This window comes from Pholcus phalangioides, unplaced genomic scaffold, assembly GCF_987345545.1.
Source record: "Pholcus phalangioides strain wild (caught in Gottingen) unplaced genomic scaffold, Ppha-v1.0 ptg000024l_1, whole genome shotgun sequence".
Lineage (NCBI taxonomy): Eukaryota > Metazoa > Arthropoda > Arachnida > Araneae > Pholcidae > Pholcus > Pholcus phalangioides.
Genome location: NW_028301616.1, coordinates 12680598 through 12690727, shown reverse-complemented (window position 1 = coordinate 12690727; position 10130 = coordinate 12680598). Strand labels below are relative to the sequence as shown.

Below are 10130 nucleotides of genomic sequence, written 5' to 3'. Positions count from 1 at the left end.
CATTTATTGCTAATTTTCCCCAGGGACGTTATTTTTGCATTTAATACATAATTTTTAGTTTGGTTGCCATGACAGCGGAGTAGACGCTATGGCGTGTGTGTGAAGGGAGTTGACACACCGAAAGGAAGGGGGAGGGGACCGACTGGACGTGGCGCCCTCTGGCGATGCCGTTGTTTTGAACGTGTTTCTCTCAGTGAGTGAAGTTTTCTTCTGTGTAAAAGTTTGTTTTTTTTTTCTTCTTTGTGCGGGGGAATTCTTTTTGGGTTGTTTTTAATCGTTAAACGTTCATGTAAAACTGTTGAAAGAGCGTCTCGCGCTTGTTTTTCTTTCTTTCATCTCCCCTGGGAGAGAAAAAAACTGAATTTTTGTTTATTTTATTGTCATTTTTATTTTTATTTTCACCTAAATCTCGTCTCTGAGTGTTGTTGACTGGCTTGGCTCAGCGAGTCCGCGGGTGGATATTTTTAGGTACACACACTCGCGCTGCCCTTCTCTCTCTCTCCTTTCGTCACCCCAACTGGCAATATGGTCCCTTTTGCAAAGAATGTGTTGCTTCATTCCTACTCCTAGTTGACTAGCGAGTAGGCCGCAAACGAGCCTCGTCGCACGTGAAAGTTTGCGTTGTTGATTTTCCGCCTATGCGCAAATAATAATAATAATATGACGCTCTAAAAACAACAACTTCTAAGTAAAGTGTTTTGCCTGTGGAACGAACTAAAAAAAAATTTATTTTTAAATTTAACATGGAGAATCCAGGCCGAAAGGGATCTGAAATGACGTGATTGTGGAAAGTTTATTCTGTGCAAGGGATGTTTGAAAAAAAATCTCATCATGACGGAACATGCGACTTCTTAGATTTTAAAGATTGTGACACCTGAATGACGTTTGCATCTCTGAGACATGTCTGTCGCTGCCATGTGGTGGTGGTGGTGCTATGTTGATGAAAATTCTTCTGTCGTACGGATCAAGTCTTCGTGACTGTGTGTTTACTGAAAATAATAACAACACTGCTGGACAGTGCGTTGTAATTATCGTATCCTGGAATTTTTGTGAAACGTAGGGTAAGTCACGTTTTGTGAATTCATTATTTCATGATTAATTTGATTTTCAGCGAAATTTTATTCATGTTGAGATTTAACCGTAGGGCCTAGGATGAGATCTTTGAACGCCCCCTCTCAGGGCCGTCATTTTAACTTTTTCCAAGGGGGGGGGGGGCAAAGAACATGTACTCAATGTATATATATACATACCATTTTTAGTGTATTTTCAAAAGCCGGGGGGAAATAACGGGCCTGGCCCCCCTGTATAGTGAGTTTAAAAGCTGAAGTTTTTCAGCTAAAAACTTTCAATCATTACATTTCACTCACAATTCATAGTGTAAACAAAACACAAAAAATAACAGAATTTGTCCCAGGCTGGAGCCCCGTCAGCCCCAACCTTGTGGGGGGGGGCATGGGTTTGACCGGAGGTTTTGAGCTAATGCAGTGGATCATAATGGGGTGGCCTCTGATGAGATTTTGCCTCGGATCTCCCTAATAATCTTGGGCAGGGAGGGCGAACACCTGGTCCGCGGACCACATGCGGCCCGCAAAGTGATTTTTTTGCTGCTCCCGACAAGGTAAAACTACCTTCCGTGTATTAAATTAAATCATCATTTGGGCTATCGGTTCCAACAGCAGATTTCCTGATTAACAAACTCCTTGCAAATTATTTCTAGTGACGGAAATAATTTAATAATTAATTTAAGCGATGGTGCAGTTTATACTGCTCCTGTGGTGCCAAAGTAGCTTCACAGGAGCGGCCCGTGACGCAGCAGTTGACCATTATATTGACCCACGAGCAGAAAAAAGTTGGCCGACCCCATAAGGTCCCTTTATCAGTCCCAATTCTCAAGCGGTCCACCAGACAATTTTTTTGAAAAAATTTCCAGCCCCTCGATTTTTTTTTTGACTAAGGTACACACTTTGTTCCAGACTCTGCCGCGAAGTAGTAATTACGTATGTTAATTGAGAGGTGGTACTTCCAGTGAATTGAGGGGGGGGGGCGCTGAGAAAATTACTTCGCCCGGGGCCATGATACACTAAAAACGGCTCTGCTGCAGATACCTCAATACGGCCATGCTAACAGGGAGCACAGGCATCACGTTGCTCACGAGCACTACGGTGCTCTCTGAAGTACCCGAAGTGCTGTATGCTCATGTCCGATTTCTTGGTCGCGAGCACTTGATCAACATTCCAATAAAACAATTTAGTGGAATTGATTCAAGGATTGAAATCGTCATTTCATGCATTCGTATGTTAAATCTGTCTTAAGGGTATTCTTCTTTTGATGATGGGTACAGGCAGCACTCGCGGCTGGAAAAAAGGTTGAAGACTTCTGATGTAGGACCTTCTCATCAGACTGATATTTTTTTTAGGCTTATGGACCATGCTAATTAGAAAATGTGCTTTTGTTTGCTCTAAGTTGTTTCTCACAGTTCTTTGGGGAGGTTTAAAGGGCGTGAGAGGTTGGATGAGAAAACAATTTTCTCATTGTTTTTACATTATTTGTTGAAAAATATGCTGCAAAAGTGCACATTTCTCTTCTACACAAAATGGTGGAAAAAATATTTATCACAAAAATATGGAACCGCTGCTGCCACCTATCAAAAACAAAGCTATGTTAGTAAAGTCCGTTGTTGGCGTTAAAGCAGTTGTAAGGCGTGCTGTTACGGTATACAGCATGAAAACGAACAATGTGTTTTATCATTTTTTATTATTTTTCATGCTGCACACCGGTGTGAATTTTATGCGCCAAAGTATCTGTTGCTATTTTTTATGTTTGCCGTGAAATCTGTTGCCTTTGAACCAAAAACATAATAACCGGTATTGTGGCGCATAAAATTTACGCCGGTATGAAATGTAAAAAAAAAAACTACACGGCATCGTACCACATATTTTTCATGTCCACGCTGCACACCGGTTTAAAACCAATTTCACTTCGAAAATTATAATAGTTTTTTTTTAAATTTGATAGGTGGCAGCAGTGGTCCTAGCGTAAAGCCTTTTCTCTCGTTTGTAATAATAGAGCATATTATTGTTGCACCGAACTACTACCATCTACAAAAAATAAAAGAATTGCACATCATAGTGGGTTGTGTGCCACAATATATCCTACCCCACGTTAGTTTCAAGTTCAACTATGTTCATATTCGGCACACAAAAAATTGCTGAAATTCTGTGGCAAACAAAAATATTGTGGCGCATAAAATTTATGCCAATATCACACCACAAAGCTTATTGTTTATTTTCATGTTACACGCCGAACAACAAAGATGTTGCTACTTGCTTTTAGGGAATTTCATCGCCTGACAATGAAGGGAGGGATGCGGTCTGACATGACATTGGCATCGATTAGTTGGGATAAATATTATTAATTTCTCATTTTTAACGATAAGAATTTATGAATTCATTGTTGGGGGGGGGGGAGACTTGTAAAAATCCTGGCCCGTGGGGGAGGGGGGGTGGTGGTGGTCTGGAAAAGGTTCCTGCGGTTCCAGGATGGGGCATGTAATTATTGTTTTAACCATAGGTGAGATCTTTTTCTACCTTAAAAAAAAAAACATAATTTACCTAAAAACGGGACTATTCGTTGTGTATAGCGTTTGAATCAAACCGAGATCACGTGATTGAAAGGTCACCAAGCTTCTGATTTCAGAGAATGTTTTTTTTTCTCGTGAACAGAAGTTGTACATATATCGAAGAGAAAGATAGTTCAATCATTCCTCCGGGTTTGTTACCCGACAACACGTTGCGCACACTTTCAAAATCAGCTAGATTCCTTATAATTTGACGATAGAACATATGGCTATAAATTGTAAGCGATCTCGTCGTATTCTTAATTGACGCGATGAATTAGTTGGCACTTGATTGGAATTTCGGTTAACTGGAGTGACGTCGGAGGCACACTTCATGCAAAAATAATTCGATATCGGTGTCCCTAATTGATTTACTGGATAAGTAGGCATTGAAAAGTTCCCATTCACCTATAACCACGCCCTTCACCTAGCTGCCGGGATCAAAACAATCTTCCAACCAATCAACGATCACGAGACACATCCGTCAGATCAATCATCTCTTGTTGGAATGGAGCCGGGAAAAGACAAAAATATACTATATTTGAATTTTTATTTATTCAACTAATGAAAAAATACTTGAAAATTTTGCTAGAGTGCCGTATGATATGCAGCTCACTGTCAATCTACTTCGTACAATAAATGGTATTGAAAAATTTATTTTCACATCGTACCGTAACTGCATAACCCATTAATCTACCTTTTAATTTCTGATTGAAGTAGCACTCCAAAACCCAGACACCATTTGTATATGCATATACTTTTCCCCCCTTCAACATACCATAAACGCGTGCTACTTTGACCTTGGGGAACCCTTCTTTGCCTAATTGAAAATACAATTTAATGCCTTTAATTGTAGTGGTATTAAAATTTCGTATAATCTTTCATTTTTTCCGCAAACATTAATTGAAAATGTAAGCTCTGGTTAAAAAGCTTCAAAAATACACCCTACTTTGGCCCAACATTTTGATTGGTCGTATTTTTGCAATCCTTGGTAATTTGCTGTCACTTAAAAACATAATTGTAACATTGAATAATTATGTTCATTTTTTAAATGTCTATCCTATTCCAAGCTTTTGTTTCCAGACTGGGAAGATAGCGTATAAATGCAAATGTTAGCCTTGAAGTCGAAGTTATGTGCAGACTACAGCAATGAGCACCTTCAAAACTGTTTAGATGCAATTAGATCTGCTGAAATAAACCAAAGGCAAGTTGCAGATAATTTTAAAATACCTTGAAGCACCATTAAAAAACAAACCTACAATAATAAATAACTACTTAAAAAATACCTTCTCTAGCAAACCAGGTCATCCCATAGTTTTTACTGCTGAGGAAGAACTAGCATTTGCTAGAAATGAATTACCTTTTGGGTTAGATAATACAATTGAAAGCCGACGTAGATGAACCCATTAGCATTTGCTTGTCACGTGACAAAATGTGTGATTATTGGTTCCTCGTGGAACCCTAGGCAGAACCCTCAAAGCCTCTTAGAAGAGGTCTTTTTTTGATCGATTTGTCGTATTACACAAAAGCCCAGGTTCAAAAAAAAAACTACCCAAACTTTTCTTTTAATGCTTTAAGATAGGAAAAAGTGCAATGAGCCAAAGATAAGCACATACAAGAGCAATAATAAAAAAAAAATTAAAACATTTTGGGCCAAATTTAAAAAAACGCCTTTTTTTTTAAAATTTACATATACATAATATGATAGCCTATCAACATAAAAAAGGTTACCAGAATTTAAAAGTAGTAATAATATTGGGTTTATTGGAAAGCGAATTTGAAATTCTTGAAAAATGAACCGAAGTAGCCCGGCTTTACGGTAATAGGCGTATCGTACGCATTTTAGCCGCATTAGCACACACTTCAAATTATACAGAATAAGGTTTTGAACGGAGCTCTCTACAAAGTTTCCGAATTACGCAACGAACTCAAAGGTTAATCCGTATACATACAAATTCGTCAAAAGTATTTCAAGAAACTTTTACGAAAAATTGCAGAATTCAAATATTGACCATTTCAAGACATTGTAGCTTATAATCATGATGAAGGACTAAAACACTTGTGACCAAAGAACGTTCTCACGATTCAGTACAGAAAGGAATGCTAAAGAGGCTCACTGGTCCTATTGAAGTAAGTATTAGGGTACGTGTAGAGAGATACCTTGTAAATAGTGTAGAAATAATTGTACTTTAGTCATTATTATTGTTTCTACTAATGTAGCATTTATATTCATATTAATCGCATTTATTATATCTTAAGATAAATGCGATTATATACTAATACTTAAGTATTAGCATATAATCGCATTTATCTTAAGTATTAGCATATAATCGCATTTGTCTTAAGTATTAGCATATAATCGCATTTGTCTTAAGTATTGGGATATAATCGCATTTGTCTCTTAAGTATTAGTATATAATCGCATTTATCTTACGTATTAGCATATAATCGCATTTATCTTAAGTATTAGCATATAATCGCATTCATCTTAAGCATTCGAATTTATCTTAAGCATTCGCATTTATCTCATCTTAATCGCATTTAATCTCATTTAATGTAGTATTTGTATGTTCTTTTTTAATTGCATTCATCATAATTGTTCTCATTTAATCGCATTTATATAATTTTTGATAGTGTAACATTTTTTGTGTTCTCTTTAAATGCACCCACCATAATTGTATGCATTAGTAGCAATTATTTGCATTTTTATAATTTTGATAAAGAGATTGTAATACGTGTAAAAAAAGGGGAGTTAGGATATGAATAATACAGAGATGATGACATAAAATTGTAAAATATTCAGAATAATTCGTACATCATGATGGTTTGAAAAGTCAAAGGAGATGAAGAGATGAAACGACTGATTCTGCATGCAATGGTCGAGTGTACAACAGGATATTTAAAATAAAGCTCAAAAATCTGGAAATTATAAAATTAATTCATGTTATTTCTGAGAAATTCTGTCAACTTGCAGTAATCTTAAAGAAAAAAAAGAAGCTGGAGAGGTGAATTCTTTCATAAGTTAGTATAAGCGATCACGCCGTTGGTGATCCCCATGATGAAGATGTAGTCCCTAAATTATAATATTGAATTTGGTCTGGCGCTCTACATAACTGTTCACTGTTGCATGAATACTTTGTACTTCTAATTTAACTCAAATTTGTATTACGATTATTTGTGTGATTTGATTTTATAATTTCTTCCATCAAAAGTTTATACAGTCGAATTCCGTTTTAACGAATGACGTTATAGCGAAAATTTCGTTGCAGCGAACACTTTTCCAAACCCCCAGATAAGATTGGATAGGAACAATGGAATTTCTTTATAGCGAAATTTCATTATAACGAAGTGGTTTCTCCGGTCTCTTGGTGTTCGTTATAACGGGATTCGACTGTATATTTATATATTTTAATTTTTTTGTGATTATAAACCACAGTATTGGCAAATATTTGCTTCTTGGGATATATACACGGTGTTCTGTTAATGGACCGACAAACTCAGGGTTGTTAGTAGGCATCAAGAGGAATAAAAATTGCAATGGAACATTGTGTCACAAACCACGTTGAGGGTGAAAAACGCATGCAGGCTCTGAGTTCAGAGGAGACGAAAGGTGGATGTCAGTTGATCGCTGAATGCGTTCGTGGGTTCGTTCACCATATCTGACGGAAGCAGCGTCGCAAAATACATGCGCTGGGGGTAGGATCACGCTCTGCGGACGACGTAAATTAGTGCGGTAGTAAGCACGTGTAGCAGTTAGTTGTCTGTTTCAATGAGTATCGTGATGGCTGATTACACAAACGAGGAATACGATGATATGCATCTGATTTAGGATCGAACAGATGACAATGGGTGCGTACCACAACGGATGTACCAACAGCAATATCCAATGAGGCGGCGTCCGCACCATACTACCTTCGCCACGATCGATCGACTACTACGGGAGACGGGGACCTTCCACCCAGCACGACGTGAGATGCAGAGAGACCGCGTAGTACGCACTCCTCAAATGGAAGAAACCGTGCTGCAACGGTTGGCCGATTCCCCGTCGACAAGTACATGAGCGGTTGCAGCTGAACTCGATGTTCAGCACACGGATGTGTGCAATGTTCTGCACAGTGAAAAGATGTACCCCTTCCACATCCAGAAGGTACAACTTCTAACCAAAGAACCAAAGATGACTATCCCCTGTCGTGAACAGTTTGTGCGCTGTATGCTTGATGTCACCACACATTCGAATCCTCAATTTCCTGCCACTGTTTTATTTACGACGACGCCAGCTTTACGCGAGAATGCATTGTCAACACACATAATGCACACACGTGGGCGATGGATAATCCCCCATGCCAGTGTACGGTGGAAATCTCAACAGAGGTTTAGTGTCAACGTGTCGGGACAGGAATCCTCGGTGATTATCTCTTGGTGCCGTACTTGCTGCCCGAACGCCTGAATGGAGCAACGTACCTTGTATTTCTGCAAAACTTCCTCCCCCGGAATTGCTGCAAAGTTTGCTGGCCGCAGTGCAGCGAGGCATGTGGTTCATGCATGATGGTTTTCCCGCGAGGTTACATACCCAAGGAGGTGGATTGGACGCGCGGGACCCGTTGCTTGGCCTCCACGTTTGCCGGATCTCAAACTGTGTGACATTTTCCTATGGGATCACCTTAAATCACTTGCTTATGCGACGCCTGCGGACACACCGGAGGATCTCATAGCGCGGATTGTAGTCGCTGCGGCAGGCATCAAAAGCAGACCTGGTATCGTCCAGCACGTCCGGGAATCGTTGCTACGTCGTTGTAGACTGTGGAATGACGTCAGCGGCCGCCACTTCCATCAACTCTTGTAATAATTAATCAAATCTTTCTGTAGCTATTATTGTACTTTTTTTCTAGCTTGACCTGCACGCGATTTTCACCCTCTCAACGTGGTTTACGACACGATGTTCCTTTGCAATTTTTGTTCCCTTTGATGTCTAATAACAAACGTCCGAGTTTGTCGGTCCATTAACAGAACATCCTGTGTATGAATATTTAATTGCGATTTAGTAAACAAATTAAAAAAAAACCTCGAACTACATATTTTTTTCATTTATTCAATTACTTTAAACTTGAAAATCTGAAAATGTTTTCCAAATTGTTTGCGTATTGAGTCGAGGACGATGATTAAAGCTACTGTACGTCGTTGTTGAAAGTCAATCGTGTTCTTAAATATTTTCCACGTGAAGAAACTCCGTGAAAAACTTACTTTGCGAAGTGTTGCTGAACCCGGGAAGTATATGTCAAAGGCTTATGGAAATCTTGACGTCTTCCTGATGATGGAGTTTTTCCTTGAAATCTCTTGGAAGAAATGCTTCTCTAGAAAATAAACTTTGTAGGTCCTATTCTGCCGAAGAAGAACCTCTTTTTCGTTATTGTTTTTACTACAATGGCGACACAGTTAAAACACGCAGACATTTGAGATTCACGAGTTTCGAAGACGTTCACCGTGTCGTGTCAGACATGGCAAACGCACTTCAACAATAAAACCAATGAACGTACTCATATCTATCGTATAGTGGCTGCGCCGGCGCGGTCAGACATTTTTGTGTTAAAGAATGTTTGCTGTGTCTGTAGGTGTGAATTCACCTTAAGCTTTGAGTTGGTTGAACACCACTTTAACCCTTTATCTACCATATTATGAAAAGTGTAATAAGAAAATGATAATAAATTATCATGTAAATTGTCTGGGCTGCGTTTCATCCTTTCCCGATTCATCTCTAGTCATAACACAGTGCTGTTTCATCCTCAATTTGATAAAAAGTGTTTTGTTTTATCCTCTCTTTCCTTCAGGCTCTTCCAAAGCCGAAACAGGTCTTCAGAACTTCAAATTTAGATATTTCTGCGGCAAAATTTCGCGTTTAAATCTACGTGCTGATGACAACTCGCGGTGCTGTTCAAAGTACTAAGATTGCTTTCAATGTGCTTGATTCTATACTCGTGAGATCGATACCAGCGCGCGATTTAAACATTCAAAAACTTATTTATGTCGGTAATAATCTAAGCATGTGAATACATTTCGAATAGTGGTTTTTTTTATGATTGCCATGCACCGGTGCTCTTGACTCAAAAAAAAAAAAAAATTGAATACTACGTACATGTTCAAGATGTCAACATACGAACGGGTGGGGGAGGGGAAGGATGAAAAAACTGTACCATGTATTTCTATTTACCACCTGAGGATGAAACGTAATTGCCTCAGCACGAAGATTAAAGGAAAGGATGAATCGGGACATAAATTATTTCCTAGGTCATTTTAGTTCTAATTAAAGAAAAAAAATATTAAAAAAATACTGTTTTTCAAACAATTAAGCTAGTATATAACAAATTATCTAACTTGACACTTTAAAGCGGTGTTTCTTAACCTTTTTTTGCCCGTGGCCCCCTTTGAACCATTTTTTTTTCTCGTGGTCCCGTCTTACCCCGAGTCTTCAACTCTCATCTAGAAGCAAGATCCTTTATACGTATTGAAATAATTTTTT

General features: G+C 38.6%; 1 protein-coding gene across 2 annotated transcripts in view; it reads left to right on the top strand.

The window, feature by feature from the left end:
- Positions 1 to 231: 231 nt before the first annotated feature.
- The window catches only part of LOC149068747 (potassium voltage-gated channel protein Shab-like), a 128759-nt gene continuing 118860 nt past the window's right edge, over positions 232 to 10130 (top strand). For both annotated transcript variants that reach the window (XM_089250514.1, XM_089250513.1), the window contains exon 1: positions 232 to 1061. The gene's annotated coding sequence lies outside the window, so the exon portion shown is untranslated. The remainder of the gene's footprint in view (positions 1062 to 10130) is intronic.